This window comes from Eriocheir sinensis, chromosome 16 (genome assembly GCF_024679095.1).
Source record: "Eriocheir sinensis breed Jianghai 21 chromosome 16, ASM2467909v1, whole genome shotgun sequence".
Classification (NCBI taxonomy): domain Eukaryota; kingdom Metazoa; phylum Arthropoda; class Malacostraca; order Decapoda; family Varunidae; genus Eriocheir; species Eriocheir sinensis.
The window spans coordinates 11067522-11084613 of NC_066524.1; the positions used below are offsets into that span (position 1 = coordinate 11067522).

Here is a 17092-nt window from a genome sequence, read left to right on the forward strand (position 1 = left end):
GGAAGGAAAGAAGAGGAGAATAGGAAATAGAGAAAGGAAAAAGAAGGAAGGAAGATAGGAATAAGAATATGGAAAGAAAAGAGAGAAGGAAAAAATGGGGAAAAAAGAGAAAAACGAAGAAATTGAAGGAAAAATAAACTGAAAGGAAATAATAAAAAGAAAACTAATTAAAAGAGAAAAAGAGGGAAAAAAAGAGGAAATAATAGAGAAAACTAATTAAAAGAGAGAAAGAGAGGGAAAAGAAGAGAAAATAATAGAGAAAACTAATTAAAAAAGAGAAAAAGAGGGAAAAAAGAGGAAATAATAGAGAAAACTAATTAAAAAAGAGAAAAAGAGGGAAAAAAGAGGAAATAATAGAGAAAAAGAGGGAAAAAAGAGGAAATAATAGAGAAAACTAATTAAAAAAGAGAAAAAGAGGGAAAAAAGAGGAAATAATAGAGAAAAAGAGGGAAAAAAGAGGAAATAATAGAGAAAAAATAATAGAGAAAAGAGGAAATAATAGAGAAAAAGAGGGAAAAAAAGAGGAAATAATAGAGAAAACTAATTAAAAAAGAGAAAGAGAGGGAAAAAAAGAGGAAATAATAGAGAAAACTAATTAAAAGAGAGAAAGAGAGGGAAAAAAAGAGGAAATAATAGAGAAAACTAATTAAAAAAGAGAAAGAGAGGGAAAAGAAGAGAAAATAATAAAAAAGAAAAGTAATTAAGAAAGAAAAAGAGAGGGAAAGGAAAAAAAATGAAGGTATGGGAAGAAACGAGAGGGAAAAAGATAGATACGAAGAAAATGAGGAAATAAAGAGGAAGAAAGAAAGAATAAGGAAAGAATAAGAAAACGGAAAACTTAAGAACGAGAAAGAGAAGGAAAGAAAATATAAGGAAAGAATAAGGAAATAAGGAAATAAGGAAAATAATGAAATAAGGAAAATAAGAAAATAAGGAAAATAAGGAAAATAAGGAAATAAGGAAATAATAAATAAGGAAAATAAGAAAATAAGGAAATAAGGAAAGAAAATAAGATTCAGAAAATGGGCAGAAACGAGAGAAGGAAGAAAATAGAGAAAATACGAGAATGAAGAAGAAATAAAGAGGAAAGTACAGAACAAGAAAACAGGAAGGTTGAAAACAAGAAAAAGAAGGAAAGAAAAAAGGATGAGAATATGGAAAGAAACGAAAGAAGAAAGAAAATTAGGAAAAGTGAAAGAAGATGGAGAGGGAGAGAAGGAAATAAAAGAATTGGGAAACAGGAAACGTAAGAGTAGAGGAAGAAAGGAAGGAAGGAAACATGAAAACAAATAAGGAAAAAAAATAGGCTACGGAAACAGCTCAGCCACATCAAGCAACAGAAGGACAAAAAGGAGGAGGAGGAGGAGGAGGAAGAGAAAGAGGAAGAGGAGGAGGAAGGGGAAGGGGAAGAGAAGAGGAGGAGGAGGAGAAGGAGGAGAAGGATTAGGAGGAGGAGGAGGGGGAAGAGGAGGAGGAAGGGGAAGGGGAAGAGAGAAGGAGAAGGAAGAGGAGGAAGGGGAAGAGGAGGAGAAGGAGGAGGAGAAGGAAGAGGAAGAGGAGGAGGAAGGGGAAGGGGAAGAGAAGAGGAGGAAGGGGAAGAAGAGGAGAAGGAGGAGGAGGAGGAGGAGGAGGGGGAAGAGGAGGAGGAAGGGGAAGGGGAAGAGAAGAGGAGGAGGAAGAGGAGGAAGGGGAAGAGGAGGAGAAGGAGGAGGAGAAGGAAGAGGAAGAGGAGGAGGAAGGGGAAGGGGAAGAGAAGAGGAGGAAAGGGAAGAAGAGGAGAAGGAGAAGGAGGAGGAGGAGGAGGAGGAGGAGGAGGAGGAGGAGGGTGTTAAGTCTTAGCTCATATTCTCAAACATCCCGAGGCACACACACCCACATTTGGTAAGGCTTTCGAAAAGGTTGTGTTAGTATTGCCATGGATAGTTCTGTGAGCCTAGTGATAGTTTGTCGAGGCTTCTGCACCATGAACGTTAAAAATAACTCATGTGAACCCGACTCATCTCCTTTGTGGCCTTTGGAAATGTTTGTTGTAAGAGCCGAAAGCGTCTGAGTATGCTGGGCTGAGCCTGTGCCAGATGGCGGGAAGTCCTGAAGTATCAAGGTCGTTCTGCTGACTTATTCATGTTGAGTTTGTCCAGCAAGAAGGAAGAAGGAATAGGAAAAAGATGAAGAGCAAGGAGGGGAAGGAAGAAAGGAAAGAGAGGAGAGGATGGATGAGAGAAAAGGAAAGAAGGAAGCATGGAAACATGGAAGGGCAGTAAACAGGAAGCCTGTTGGCCCATTACGAGGTTGCACGCTATGGTGATTTCATCCGCCTGACAGTCACTTGGTGCCTACAGAGCAGACTAAAGCACTTTGTACGTACGTTCTGTTTACTCCTGTTGCCACGAAGTGACGGTCTGTGCGATTTTTAAAGTTGATGGTTTCCTTACTTGGTACCTCAACATGTCGTATGCCTCGGTCTGAAAAGAAACTTCTGCCAAGGTCTGTATCACATCGCCTCGCTTGAAGAGATAGACTGTTGCTTCTAGCTTTTGAGTTGGTTTGTTGCTCAAAAAAAAAACTTGGAATGATCGACGTTACTGAACTTCTTCAGGTACTTGAAGCTGAATCCTGGTAAGCGTCTCTTTTCCAACGAGAAGAGATTGAGTCGCTTGAGTCGTTCCTCCTACGGCAGGGACCTCAAGGGTGGAATCATTTTCGTAGCCCGTCGCTACTTAACTCTCTCTAATAATTCGATGTCCTTCCTGTAGTTTGAGCACCAGAACTGCACTGCATACTCGAGGTGAGGTCTTACTTTCGAGTTATACAAAGAAAACATTACCTCTGGAGTCCTACACTCAAAGTTCCTCGCTATGAACCCGAGCATGTCATGCTTTGTTATATGTTTTTTTACAGTGCTTTGCGAGTTTCAGGTCACTGCTGATTGTGACTCCCAAGATCCGATTTCTCCTGCACGACCTGCAGAGGTTTTCCATGTATGTTGTATGTATGGTTACTCTTTCTGAACCCGAAGTGCATGAATTTAAACTTGTCCACGTTGAATGACATTTACCACTTTTCAGACCACTGGATGATTTGGTCAAGGTCCTTTTTGAATGGTTTCGCAATCGGCCGTCGTGAGGGTCCTTCCGGCCACTTTGGTGTCGTCAGCAAACTTTGATAAGAGAGGATTTTAGTCCCGTTTCTAGGTCGTTGATGTGTAAGATAATGAGAATAGGTACTAGGACAAATCCTTGCTGTACTCGACTAGTGACTGGAAGCCACCCAGAAGCCTGCCCGTTGAGTAACACTCGTTGTTTTCTATTAGTGAGCCAGTCTCTTGTCCACGCAGTCAGGTTGTTTCCTAGACCCGCTAACTGTAGCTTCTTTAGGAGTCGTTCATGTGGTACGTTGTCAAAGGCTTTCTGGAAGTCCAGATATATGACATCGCTTGGGATGTGATTATCCCAATTTTCATATATAAGTACCTTGGAAGAAGTCCAATAAATTCGTTAAGCAGGAGAGCTTATTTATGAAACCCTGCTGGATATCCGATATTATATTATTATCCTCAAGAAAACTGACAAATTTGTCTCCAGTGGGGTTGAGTATACAGGAGCTGCCTTGTATGGGCCAACCGGCCTCTTGCAGACTCCTTACGTTCTTATGTTCTTAATGATCTTTTAAAGGATTTTTCCTGCCACTGATGTCAAACTATTGGGCCTGTAATTTGGGGCAACGCTTTAACTCCTGTTTTGAAGATCAGTGTTACGTTCGCCATTTTCCAGTCTTCAAGAACCTTGTTTAAAGGAAGGAAGGAAGGAAGGAAGGAAGGAGGAAAAGGAATGAGAAAAAAGACGAGAAGAGAGGAAGAAGGGAAAGGAAGGGAGAAAAAGAAGGAAGGAAAGGTAGGAGGGAAAGGAAAGGAAGGAGGGAAGGAAGGCTCTTGTATCCAGACGCAGCATCTAAGGAAAGGAGGAAGCAAGGATGGGAAGAAAAAAAAATGAAAGAGAAGAGGAGCGAAGATGAAGGAGGGAAAGAAAGTAGAGAGCAGTGATAAATAAAGGAAGGGAGGAAGAAGTGAATGAGAAAACGGGGGGAAGGGATGGAATTAAGAAATATATAAACGCAAAAAGAAAGGGAAATGCATTGCAGAAAGATAGTGACGGAGGGAAGGAAGGAAGGAAGGTAGAGAAAAGTAGGAAATGAAGGAACAAAAAAGAAAGAGTGAAAGAAATTAATGAGGATATGGAGGTGAAGGAGGGAAGTAAGAAAGATAGAAGAGGGAAAGATAGTGATGAAAGGTCAGTAGAAAAGAGTAGAAAATGAAAGAAGATAAAAAAGGAGGAGAGGAAGAAAGGGCTGAGGATATGGGAAGAAACGAGAGAAGGATGAACACTAGAAAGGGAAGGGAAGAAAATGGGAAAGATAATAAAGGAACTAAAGGAAGATAGGAAAGAGTAGGAAATATAGGAAGAAAAGAAAGAAAGGAAGAAAGGAATGAGGATAAGGAAGAAAAGGAGGGAAGGAAGAAAAATAGAAAAGGGAGATGAAGTGAAAGGACAGTAAAAAGGAAGAAAAAAAGAGGAAGAAAAGAATGAGACTAAGAGAGGAAAGAAGAAAAGAAAATAGAAAAAAATGGAGAAGATAGTGAGGAAGGAAGAAAATATGAAAATAGGGAAGGAAGGAAAATGGAGAGGAGAAGGAAATGAAGGAAGAAAAGAAGGAGATGAGGGAAAAAATGATGATACAAGGGGAAAGAAAGGAAGAAAATATGAAAATGAAATAAAGGGAATGACGGAAAGTAAAGTAGGAAATTAAGGAAGAAGATAAAGTAAGGGCGGAAGAAAGAAATGGAAATATGGAAGGAAAGGATAGAATGAAGACAGATGATAAAGGGAGAGAGAATGAGAGAAGGAAGATAAAGAAGAGGTGGAAGTAAATGAAGAAGTGGAAGGAAGGAAGGAAGGAATGGAGGAATTTGAGATCAGTAGAAGGATATGGAAGAGAGAGAAAGGAAGAAAGAATTTTGTGAAGAGAAAGAGAGAATGAGAGAAACGAAGAGAAAAAATGAGAAATGAGAGAGAAAAAAATAATATGGAAGGGAAAAAAGGAAGAAAGAAACTGGAGGAAAGAAAGAAGATGTGGAAGAGAAAAAAAAAAGGAGGAATAGGAGAGAAAAAAAAGGAAGGGAGAAGGGAAGAAAGAAATTGAAGGAAAGAAGGAAGAAGAGAGAGAGAGAGAGAGAGAGAGAGAGAGAGAGAGAGAGAGAGAGAGAGAGAGAGAGAGAGAGAGAGAGAGAGAGAGAGAGAGATAAAGAAAGAAAGAATGTAAAAGAAAGAAGATAAAGAATGAGGGAAGGAAGGAAGGAAGAGAGAAAAGGAGGAAGAAGGAAATTAAGGAAAGGAAGAGATTAAGAAAATTTTAAATGTATATAAGGGTCAGGAAGTGTGTGTGTGTGTGTGTGTGTGTGTGTGTGTGTGTGTGTGTGTGTGTGTGTGTGTGTGGCGTGGGTGTGGTCAGTTGTATAACCTTGAGATCTGACCCTTCCTTACTCCCCCCTTCCCCCCCTTCCCCCCCTTCCTCCCCTTCCTCCTCCCCCCTTCCTCCTTCCCCCTCCTCCTCCCCTTCTCTCTCTGCTCTCCTTCTCCTTCCTTACTTCACCCCCCATTTCCCTCCATCTCCCCTCCCCTCCTCCTCCTCCTCCTCCTCCTCTTTCTCCTCCTCCTCCTCTTCCTCCTCCCTTCCCCCTTGATCTCTTTTTTCTCCCCTCCCCTCCTCTCCTCTCCCTTTCTTCCCCTTCCCTATCAGCACCTTATAACCCCTTCCTCCTCCTCCTCCTCCTCCTCCTCCTCCTCCTCTCATTTCTCCCCTTTCTTTCTATCCTCCCCCTCTTCCCTTTCCTTATCACCCCCTTCCTCAACTTATGCTCTCCTTCCCCTCCCCTCTTCTCTCCCTTCCCCTCTCCTCTTCCTCCTCCTACTCTTCCCTTCCTCTTCCTCGTTTTCATTATCTCCTCCTTTTCTTATCTCCCCTCCTCTTCCCCTTCTTCTCTCTCCCCTTCCCTCCTCTCCCCTCCTCTTCCTCGTTCATCTCCCCCTTTCTTATCTCCTCTCCCCTCCCTTATCTCTCCATTTTTTATCTCCCCTTCCCTCCCTTCCTCTCTCCTCCCTTCCCCTTACCTTCCCCTTCCTTGTTTACCTCCCCCTTCCTTATCTCCCTTCCCTCTCCATCTCCCTTCCTCTACATTCCCTCCCTCTCCTTACCTCCCCCTTTCCCTTCTTTCCTCACTTCCTTCTCCCCTTTCCTTTCCTTCCTCATCTCCTCTTCCCTTCATCTCTTCCCATCACTCCCTTTTCCGTACGTCACCTTAGCTTTTCTCCTCCTCCTCCTCCTCCTCCTCCTCCTCCTCCTCCTCCTCCTACTATGGCCACGCCCCTTCCAGCCTCACTTCAGTCACTCACATCTTAGCTCAGAGGATCAGTGTAACTCTAGCAGTCGAAGGGGGAGGACGTGTCTTCTCGCCCTCTCTCGCACATCACTTGGTGGACCGCTGCCCTCTCACCCCGCCCGCCCCTCACCCCTCTCCTGCACCTCTCACCCCCGCCTGGCCTGTGTTGGGGGGTGACTGTGAGTGCCTGCAACAACCCCTCCCCTCCCCCCACCTAAGAGATTGTGGAAAGATAGACTGATTTGTGGTGAGTGTTGCTGTGTTGTGTTGTGTTGTGTTGTGTGTGTGTGTGTGTGTGTGTGTGTGTGTGTGTGTGTGTGTGTGTGTGTGTGTGTGTGTGTGTGTTATCTGTAGTCGCATGATTGGTAGTGAGTGTTGTTGTGTTGTGTTGTGTGTGTGTGTGTGTGTGTGTGTGTGTGTGTGTGTGTGTGTGTGTGTGTGTGTGTGTGTGTGTGTGTTAACAGTATTCGCATGTTTTCAATCCCTTCCATCTTATTTAGTATTTGATTTCTATTGCTTTATTTTTTTTCAATCTCGTGTTAGTTTTGTTGTTGTTGTTAATATTGGCGTAACAGTGTGTCGGAGATGAGCACTGAGGTCACGTGTAAGCAGTAAGTAGCGGGCTTTTTTTTTCATTATTGTTTTCTTTTTTTTTACGCCCTTGCACTGTATCCGCCGCTGTAAAAAAAAAAAAAAAAAAAAAAACAGCTATAGCGTATCCCCCCAACTTTACTTAATAACTAAAACATTTCTCAGACACTTTGGACTCTCATAACAAATATTTCCAAGGGCCACAAAGGAAGTCAGGTTCTCAAGAGTGTTTTTAACGTTCATGGTGCAGAAGCCTTGTCAAACTATCACTAGGCTCATAAAACTACCTATGGAAATACCCACAACAACCTCCACGAATGCCTTATCATATGTGTGTGTGTGTGTGTGTGTGTGTGTGTGTGTGTGTGTGTGTGTGTGTGTGTGTGTGTGTGTAACCTCGAAATGTTTAAAGTATATGCCTTACTGGTTGTTATCCCATTGAGAAGTCTTATCAAACTATTACTAGGCACATTCGACTACCCATGGAAATACCCACAACAAACTCTACGAAAGCCCTATGGAATTTGTGTGTGTGTGTGTGTGTGTGTGTGTGTGTGTGTGTGTGTGTGTGTGTGTGTGTGTGTGTGTGTGTGTGTGTTAGCTTCGAAATGATTGAGAATATGAGTCTTAGTATTAGTTATCCCATTGAAAAGCCTTGTCAAACTATCACTAGGCACATGTTACAACTACCCATGGAAATACCCACAACAACCTCTACGAAAGCCTTATGGAATTTGGGTGTGTGTGTGTGTGTGTTAGCCTCGAAATGTTTGAGAATATGTGTCTTGTTATTAGTTATCCCATCGAGAAGTCTTGTCACACTATCACCAGGCTCATACAACTACCCTTGGAAATACCCACAACAACCTCTACGAAAGCCTTATCAAGTGTGTGTGTTAGCTTCGAAATGATTGAGAATATGAGTCTTAGTATTAGTTATCCCATTGAAAAGCCTTGTCACACTATCACTAGGCACATACAACTACCCTTGGAAATACCCACAACAACCTCTACGAAAGCCTTATCAAGTGTGTGTGTGTGTGTGTGTGTGTGTGTGTGTGTGTGTGTGTGTGTAATGTTTATCTGTGTTTGTTTGTGTGTGTGTGTGTGTGTGTACCTCGAAATGTTTAAAGAATATGAGTCTTAGTATTAGTTATCCCATTGAAAAGCCTTGTCACACTATCACTAGGCTCATAAAACTACCCATGGAAATACCCACAACAACCTCTACGAAAGCTTTATCATATGTGGGTGTGTAAGTCTGCAAATGTGTGAATGGGCTTAAAATTTGTTATCCCATTGAAAAGCCTTGTCACACTATCACTAGGCACATACAACTACCCTTGGAAATACCCACAACAACCTCTACGAAAGCTTTATGGAATTTGGGTGTGTGTGTGTGTGTGTGTCTAGAATGTTTGAATGGGCTTAATATTTGTTATCCCATTGAAAAGCCTTGTCACACTATCACTAGGCACATACAACTACCCTTGGAAATACCCACAACAACCTCTACGAAAGCTTTATCATATGTGGGTGTGTAAGTCTAGAAATGTGTGAATGGGCTTAAAATTTGTTATCCCATTGAAAAGCCTTGTCAAACCATCACTAGGCACATACAACTACCCTTGGAAATACCCACAACAACCTCTACGAAAGCTTTATCATATGTGGGTGTGTAAGTCTGCAAATGTGTGAATGGGCTTAAAATTTGTTATCCCATTGAAAAGCCTTGTCAAACTATCACTAGGCTCATAAAACTACCCATGGAAATACCCACAACAACCTCTACGAAAGCTTTATCATATGTGGGTGTGTAAGTCTGCAAATGTGTGAATGGGCTTAAAATTTGTTATCCCATTGAAAAGCCTTGTCAAACCATCACTAGGCTCATAAAACTACCCTTGGAAATACCCACAACAACCTCTACGAAAGCTTTATCATATGTGGGTGTGTAAGTCTGCAAATGTGTGAATGGGCTTAAAATTTGTTATCCCATTGAAAAGCCTTGTCAAACTATCACTAGGCTCATAAAACTACCCATGGAAATACACACAACAACCTCTATCAAAGCCGTATGAAATGTGGGTGTGTGAGCGCCGAATGGTTTGAGAATCTGAGCCGAAGCGTCGCGGAGTCTTGTCAACAAACGAAAAAAAAAAGGAAGGACGGAAGGCGGCCGAGCGCGTTAGTATTTGACAGGTGAAAAAAATGCTTCCAGTGAATAAGGAAACGAGGACTGGAAAAAAATATATGATGCACTGATTAAAAGGAGGAGGAGGAGGAGAAGGAGGAGGAGGAGGAAGAGGATAGAATGAGTAATGAGGTTTAGATTATTATGCATGAAATTGACTGTTTAAAAGAAAGAGGAAAAGTTAGAGGAGAAGGAAGAAGATATGGAGGAAGAGAAGGAGAAAGAGGAGGAGGAGGATAGAATGAGTAATAAGGTTTAAAATATTGTGCATGAGATTGACTGTTTAAAAGAAAGAGGAAAGAAGGAGAAGAAGATGGAGGAGAGGAAGAAGGAGGAGGAGAGGAGGAGGGATAGAAATGAGTATAAGGTTTAAAATATTGTGCATGAGATTGACTGTTTAAAAGAAAGAGGAAGAGGTAGAGGAGGAGGAGGAGGAGGAAGAAGAGATGGAGGAAGAGAAGAATGAGACGGAGAAAGAGGAGGAGGAGGATAGAATGAGTAATAAGGTTTAAAATATTATGCATGAAATTGACTGTTTAAAAGAAAGAGGAAGAGGCAGAGGAGGAGGAGGAGGAGGAGGAAGAAGAAGAGATGGAGGAAGAGAAGATATGGAGGAAGAGAAGGAGAAAGAGGAGGAGGAGGATAGAATGAGTAATAAGGTTTAAAATATTGTGCATGAGATTGACTGTTTAAAAGAAAGAGGAAGAGGTAGAGGAGGAGGAGGAGGAAGAAGAAGAGATGGAGGAAGAGAAGATATGGAGGAAGAGAAGGAGGAGGATAGAATGAGTAATAAGGTTTAAAATATTGTGCATGAGATTGACTGTTTAAAAGAAAGAGGAAGAGGTAGAGGAGGAGGAGGAGGAAGAAGAAGAGATGGAGGAAGAGAAGAATGAGAATGAGAATGAGAAAGAGGAGGAGGAGGGGTAGGAGGAGAAGGAGAAAGACGAGGACGAGGATAAAATGAGTGAAAAGGGAGATGGGCTTCAGAGCAGAAAAATAAGCATGAGATTGACTGATTAAAAGAAGAAAGAAGAGAAAGAGGAGGAGGAGGATAGAATGAGAGATGAAGAAGATAGATTTCAGAGTAGAATATTGACTGACTGAAAGAAGAAAGAAGAGTTAGAGGAGGAGTGAAAGGAAAAACAGGAAGAGAAAGAGGAGGAGGAGGATAGAATGAGAGATAAGGAAGATAGGTTTCAGAGTATAATATTGACTAACTGAAAGAAGAAGAGTTAGAGGAGGAGTGAAAGGAAAAGCAGGAAGAGACAGAGGAGGAGGAGGATAGAATGAGAGATGAGGAAGATAGGTTTCAGAGTATAATATTGACTAACTGAAAGAAGAAAGAAGAGTTAGAGGAGGAGTGAAAGGAAAAACAGGAAGAGAAAGAGGAGGAGGAGGATAAAATGAGAGATAAGGAAGATAGGTTTCAGAGTAGAATATTGACTAACTGAAAGAAGAAAGAAGGGTTAGAGGAGGAGGAGTGAAAGGAAAAGCAGGAAGAGACAGAGGAGGAGGAGGAAGATGAGGAGAGAATGGGCAATAAGGAAGATGGGGGTTTCAGAGTCCGAGTGGAATATTAAGCATGAGATGATATGGGTTGACATACATTAATACGAGCCTGTTCTCCCTGTTATGACGTGCATTACTGACATGAATATTGACGAGACGAGTGACCGTATTCTAAGGTGAAGGGAAGGGAAGATGAGCTTGTTCTCCTTGTCATGACGTGTATTACTGACATGAATATTGACGAGACGAGTGACCGTATTCTAAGGTGAAGGGAAGGGAAGATGAGGGAGAGAACGAAGGGGAGGGGAGAAGGGAAAGCGGGGTAAGTAGGTAAGGAAGGGGAGGGAAGGAAGGAAAAGGGGAGATAGGGGAAGAGGGGAGATGAGAAAGGGGAATAGGTGAGTCATTTACCAGGGAAAGGGAAGGAAATGGGGGATGAGTAGGTAAAGACGGGGAAGGAATGAAGGGGAGATGATGGAGAATGGTAGGGGGAGGAATGACGAAATTAAATAAGGGGGGAAGGGGGAGAGAGGGGAAATGAGAAAAGGGAGGAAATGGGGAAAGGAGGATAAGTAGTGTGGGAAGGGGAAGGAATGAAGGGGAGATGATGGAGAATGGTAGGGGGAGGAATGACGAAATGAAATAAGAGGGGAAGGGGGAGAGAGGGGAAATGAGAAAAGGGAGGAAATGGGGAAAGGAGGATAAGTAGTGTGGGAAGGGGAGGGAATGGTAGGGAGAGGGAAGAGGGAGAGAGGGGAAATAAGAAAAGGGAAGAAGAAGGGAAAATGGGAAAGCGTGATATGTTGGTAAGGAAGGAGAAGGCGTGAAGGGGAGATGAGGGTATGGAGGAGGAGGGGAATGGGGAGATAAAGAGGGGAGAGAGGGGAAATGAGGAAAGGGAAGAAGAGGGGAAAATGGAAAAGCGTGATATGTAGGTAAGGAAGGAGAAGGCGTGAAGGGGAGAGGAGGGTATGGGGAGGGGAAAGGGGAGATAAGGAAGGGGGAGAGAGGGGAAATGAGAAAGGGGAGTGTCAGTCATTTACCAACTAGGAAGGAAGGGGAGGGGAATAGGGGAAGTGGGATGAGTAGGTAAGAAAGGGGAGGAAGTGAAGGGGAGGTGAGGGTATGGTATGGGGAGAGGAAAGGGGAGATAAGGAAGGGGGAGAGGGGGGAAATAAGGAAGGGGAATAGGTCAGTCATTTACCAACAAGGAGGGAAAGGAGAGGAAAAGAGGAATGAGTAGACAAAGGAGAAGGAATGAAGGGGAGATGAGGGTATGGAGGAGGAAGGGAATGGGGAGATAAAAGACGGGAGAGAGGGGAAATGAGAAAAGAAAAGAGGGAAAAAGGGGAAAACGTGATGGAAGTGGAATGGCGTGAGGAAGAGGAAGGCGTGAAGGGAAGGGGAGGGTATTGTAGAGGGGTGAAAAAGGGGAGATAAGGAAGGAGGGGGGGAGGGATAAGGAAGGGGAGTATGTCAGTCATTTACCAACAAGGAGTTAAAGGAAAGGAAAAAGAGAAATTAGAAGATAAAAGGGAAGGAATGAAGGGGAAAATGAGGGTATTGTAGAAGGGTGAAAAAGGGGAGATAAGGAGGGGGGGAGGGATAAGGAAGGGGAATAGGTCAGTCATTTACCAACAAGGAGTTAAAGGAAAGGAAAAAAAGAAATTAGTAGATAGAGGGGAAGGAATGAAGGGGAAAATGAGGGTATTGTAGAGGGGTGAAAAAGGGGAGATAAGGAAGGAGGGAGGGATAAGGAAGGGGAGTATGTCAGTCATTTACCAACAAGGAGTTAAAGGAAAGGAAAAAGAGAAATTAGTAGATAAAGGGGAAGGAATGAAGGGGAAAATGAGGGTATTGTAGAAGGGTGAAAAAGGGGAGATAAGGAAGGAGGGGGGGAGGAATAAGGAAGGGGAATATGTCAGTCATTTACCAACAAGGAGCTAAAGGAAAGGAAAAAGAGAAATTAGTAGATAAAGGGGAAGGAATGAAGGGGGAAATGAGGGTATTGTAGAGGCGTGGAAAAGAGGAGATAAGGGAAATAACAAAGGGGAATAAGTCAGTCATTACCAACTCAAAAACCAGCATCATCTCTCTCGCTGTTCACCGCCTTCATTGTGGTCCGAGCTCAGCCTTACCAGGAAATGTTCGTCACCACCAACACAAAGAACAACGGCAGCTTCTCTCCTAACTGTTCTTTGTCTTCGTTGAGTTCCAAGCTTCCTTCACTACAAACATCCAACCATCTTCACTAAAAACATCCACCTCTTTTGATTCTTTTTTTTTTTAGGTGCAGCGAGTAGCGGGCTTTTTTTTAATATTGTTTCCTTTTTTTGTGCCCTTGAGCTGTCTCCTTAGTTGTAAAAAAAAAAATTACCGACTCAAAACACAGTACCGGCCTCTCTCTAATCTCTTTTCTCTCCTTCGTTGAGTTCCAAGCTTCCTTCATTAAAAACATCCATCATTACCGACTCAAAACAAACAGTACGAGCCTCTCTCTAATCTCTTTTCTCTCCTTCATTGTGTTCCAAGCTTCCTTCACTAAAAACCTCCATCATTACCGACTCAAAACACAGTACCAGCCTCTCTCTAATCTCTTTTCTCTCCTTCGTTGAGTTCCAAGCTTCCTTCACTAAAAACAACGGCGGCTTCTCTTTTAACTGTTCTTTGTCTTCGTTGAGTTCCAAGCTTTCTTCACTAAAACATCCATCATTACCGACTCAAAACAAACAGTACCAGCCTCTCTCTAATCTCTTTTCTCTCCTCCATTGTGTTCCAAGCTCAGTAAGGAGGGAGAGGAATGAGAGGGAGTGGAGGGAGAGGAAAGAGAAGGAGGGGAGGGAGAGGAAGGATGAGGAATGGAATGAGAGGAAGAAGGAAGGGAGGGAGAGGAAGGGTATACAAAGGAGAGAGAGGAAGGAGAAGGAGGTGAGCGAAAGAAGGCACAGGCCATTATCAACTCTTAAAACAACGGCGGCTTCCAAACTGTTATTTCCATTACTAAATTCCACATACTTTCATACTGGGTAATCTGTCTCCGTGGTGCAGTGTTTAGTGTGCCGAGCTGTGAATCTATGGGCTTAGGTTCGAATCCCGCCCGGGTAGTCTACGTTCATCTCGCTCATCTGTTCTTCCTCCTTTTTGGGCTGGTCGAGAAATGGGTACCTGGGGAAACCTGGAGGCGGAAACTGTGGTAACCTGAATGTCACACCAGCCCCGTGCCCCGCGGTAATGGGTTCTTCCAAGAGCGAGTGTGACAGAAAGGAAGGGGAAGGAATGGAATGGAAGGGAAGGTAGGGGAAAGGACGGGAAGGGAAGGGAAGAGAAAGAAAGAGGGAGATAAAGAAGGGAGAGAGGGGAAATAAGAAAAGGGAAGAAGAGGGGAAGAGGGGAAAATGTGATGTGTAGATAAGGAAGTGGAAGAAATGAAGGGGAGGTGAGGGTATGGTAGGGGAGGGAAAGGGAGATAAAAGAAAAGGGGAAAACATGATGTGTAGATAAGGAAGTGGAAGAAATGAAGGGGAGGTGAGGGTATGGTAGGGGAGGGGAAAGGGGAGATAAAGAAGGGAGAGCGGGGAAATGAAAAAAAGGGAAGAAAAGGGGAAAACGTGATATGTCGGTAGGGAAGGAGAGGGCGTGAAGGGGAGGTGAGGGTATGGTAAGGGGAGGTGAAAGGGGAGATAAAGAAGGGAGAGCGGGGGAAATTAAAAAAAAGGGAAGAAAATGGGAAAACGTGATATGTCGGTAAGGAAGGAGAAGGCGTGAAGGGAAGGGAAAGAGGGAAGCAATGGGATAAGAAGAGAAAAGAAGGGAGGAAAACGGGAGGTAAGATAAAGAAAGGGAACAGAAGGAAGAGAAAATAAAGGGCCACCCCCAGCTATAGCGTATGCCTTGAGTATACCTTTATCTTCGCGCCATGCTGCTACGGACTGGGGAAATTGATATGCTAGATGTGGCCATTAACCCGGGGAAGTGGCTCATAGAAAGCTTGTAGGGGTCGGCGTCTGGCTGGCTCACGGTGCTGGAGCTTGTGTTAAGAGTGTGACGGAAGGGAAGGGACGGGGAAGGAAGGGAAGGGAAGGGAGAGGAAAGGAAGGGAAAGGAAGGGGATATATAGGAAGAGAAAGAAAGACAGAGGAAGGGAAGGGACGGGAGAGGAAGGGAAGGGAAGGGAGAGGAAAGGACGGGAAGGGAAGGGGATATATAGGAAGAGAAAGAAAGACAGAGGAAGGGAAGGGACGGGAAAGGAAGGGAAGGGAAGGGACGGGATAGGAAGGGAAGGGAAGGGAGAGGAAAGGATGGGAAGGGAAGCGAAGGGAGAGGAAAGGATGGGAAGGGAAGGGGATATATTGGAGGAGAAAGAAAGACAAAGGAAGGGAAGGGACGGGAAAGGATGGGAAGGGAATGGAGATGAAAGGACGGGAAGGGAAGGGGATATATAGGAGGAGAAAGAAAGACAAAGGAAGGGAAGGGACGGGAGAGGAAGGGAAGGGAAGGGAAGGGAGATGAAAGGACGGGAAGGGAAGGGAATATAAAGGATTGAAAGAAAGACAGAGGAAGGGGAGGGACGGGAGAGGAAGGGAAAGGAAGGGAAGGGAGAGGAAAGGATGGGAAGGGAAGGGAATATAAAGGAAGAGAAAGAAAGACAACGGAAGGGAAGGGACGGGAGAGGAAGGGAAAGGAAGGGAAGGGAGAGGAAAGGACGGGAAGGGAAGGGAATATAAAGGAAGAGAAAAAAAGACAAAGGAAGGGAAGGGACGGGAGAGGAAGGGAAGGAAAGGGAAGGGAGATGAAAGGACGGGAAGGGAATGAAATATAAAGGATTGAAAGAAAGACAGAGGAAGGGAAGGGAAAGAGGAACGCAATGGGAGAGGAAGAGAAAAGAAGGGAGGAAAAGAAGAATTAAGGAGAGAAGGAAGATAAACCGGAAATAATTAAGGGAGAGAGAAGAAAAAGGGAGAAATACGAGATGAGAGATGAGACAAAAACAAAGAAAATAAGGAAATAACGATAAATAAAATAATAAAGAAAGAGAGAAAAAGGGAGATAAAGAGATAAAAAGGGAGAAATATAAAATGAGAAAGATGAGTTAATTAAAGGGAGCGGCCGAGGGAGGGAGAGCTAGTGAGGACAGACACGCAGAAAGAAAAGGGAGAGATAGAGATAATGTATTAATTCTCTCTCTCTCTCTCTTCCTAATATGGGTGACTGAGTACAATAAAAATAATAAGAAGAGAGAGAGAGAGAGAGAGAGAGAGAGAGAGAGAGAGAGAGAGAGTTACTACGGAAACGGAAAAAACCGACTAAACTTCGGAATTCCACTTTGAGAAAATGATAAAAATCTCTCTCTTTTGGCTATGCATGAGGCGAACTGGTGCAATTATTTATATTTAGGGCAAACATATACTGAGAGAGAGAGAGAGAGAGAGAGAGAGAGAGAGAGAGAGAGAGAGAGAGAGAGAGAGAGAGAGAGAGAGAGAGAGAGAGAGAGAGAGAGAGAAATAGATCACCTCTTACTTCATATGCTCCTCAGAAACCTACGCACTCGCCCTCCTCCTCCTCCTCCTCCTCCTCCTCCTCCTCCTCTTCCTCCTCCTCCTCCTCCTCCTTATATTGTTGCTTTATCTCCTCTTCTTCCACATTATCTTTCCTTAATTCTCCTTCTCTATATTTTCTTCTCTTCCTTCTTCCCTTCCTTCTTTTCCTTGTTCTATTTTTATCTTCTCTCTTCCACCTCATTCAGAAATATCTCCCTCTCATTCCTCCTCCTCCTCCTCCTCCTCCTCCTCTTTGTTCTTTTCTGCTTGTTTCTCACTCTCTCTCACTCTCTCTGCTCTCACTCTCCTCCTCCTCCTCCTCCTCCTCCTCCTCCTCCTCCTCCCCACCCACGCCCAAAGTACTTACCTCGCACCTTGACTTAGCAGAGTGAGCTAGTTCACTTTTTCTCTCTCTCACTATTGGTAGAGCTAGTTTTTTTTTCTTTCTCTCTTTAAATTGTTTGTTGCGTCTGGGTCCTTCTCTCTATTTAGGTCACGTTCTCTCTCTCTCTCTATCTATCTTTCTGTTTATCTATCTTTCTATTTATTTATCTATCTATCTATCTGTCTATCTATCTATCTATCTATTTATGTATCTTTCTATCTATCTATCTATCTCTCCCAATTTATATTTTCTCACTCTTATTTACATATATTTATTTATTTACTTTCCTTCAATTCCATTCTTTTATTTCTCTTTCCTTCTGTTCCCTTTCTTTATCTTCCCTTCCCTTCCCTTCCCTTCGCTTTTTATCCTCTCCTTTTCCTTTTCCATCCTTTTCCTCCCATTCCCTATCCTTCCCTTCCCTTCCTTTCCCTTCCCTTCCC

General features: G+C 43.4%; 1 protein-coding gene across 10 annotated transcripts in view; it reads left to right on the forward strand.

The window, feature by feature from the left end:
• The first annotated feature begins 6460 nt into the window (after nucleotides 1-6460).
• Nucleotides 6461-17092, forward strand: part of LOC126999284 (uncharacterized) — a 54209-nt gene continuing 43577 nt past the window's right edge. For 8 of the 10 annotated variants that reach the window (XR_007753205.1, XR_007753206.1, XR_007753207.1 and 5 more), the window contains exon 1: nucleotides 6461-6680. The gene's annotated coding sequence lies outside the window, so the exon portion shown is untranslated. The remainder of the gene's footprint in view (nucleotides 6681-17092) is intronic. The other 2 variants (XM_050861692.1, XM_050861693.1) reach the window with 1 other exon arrangement.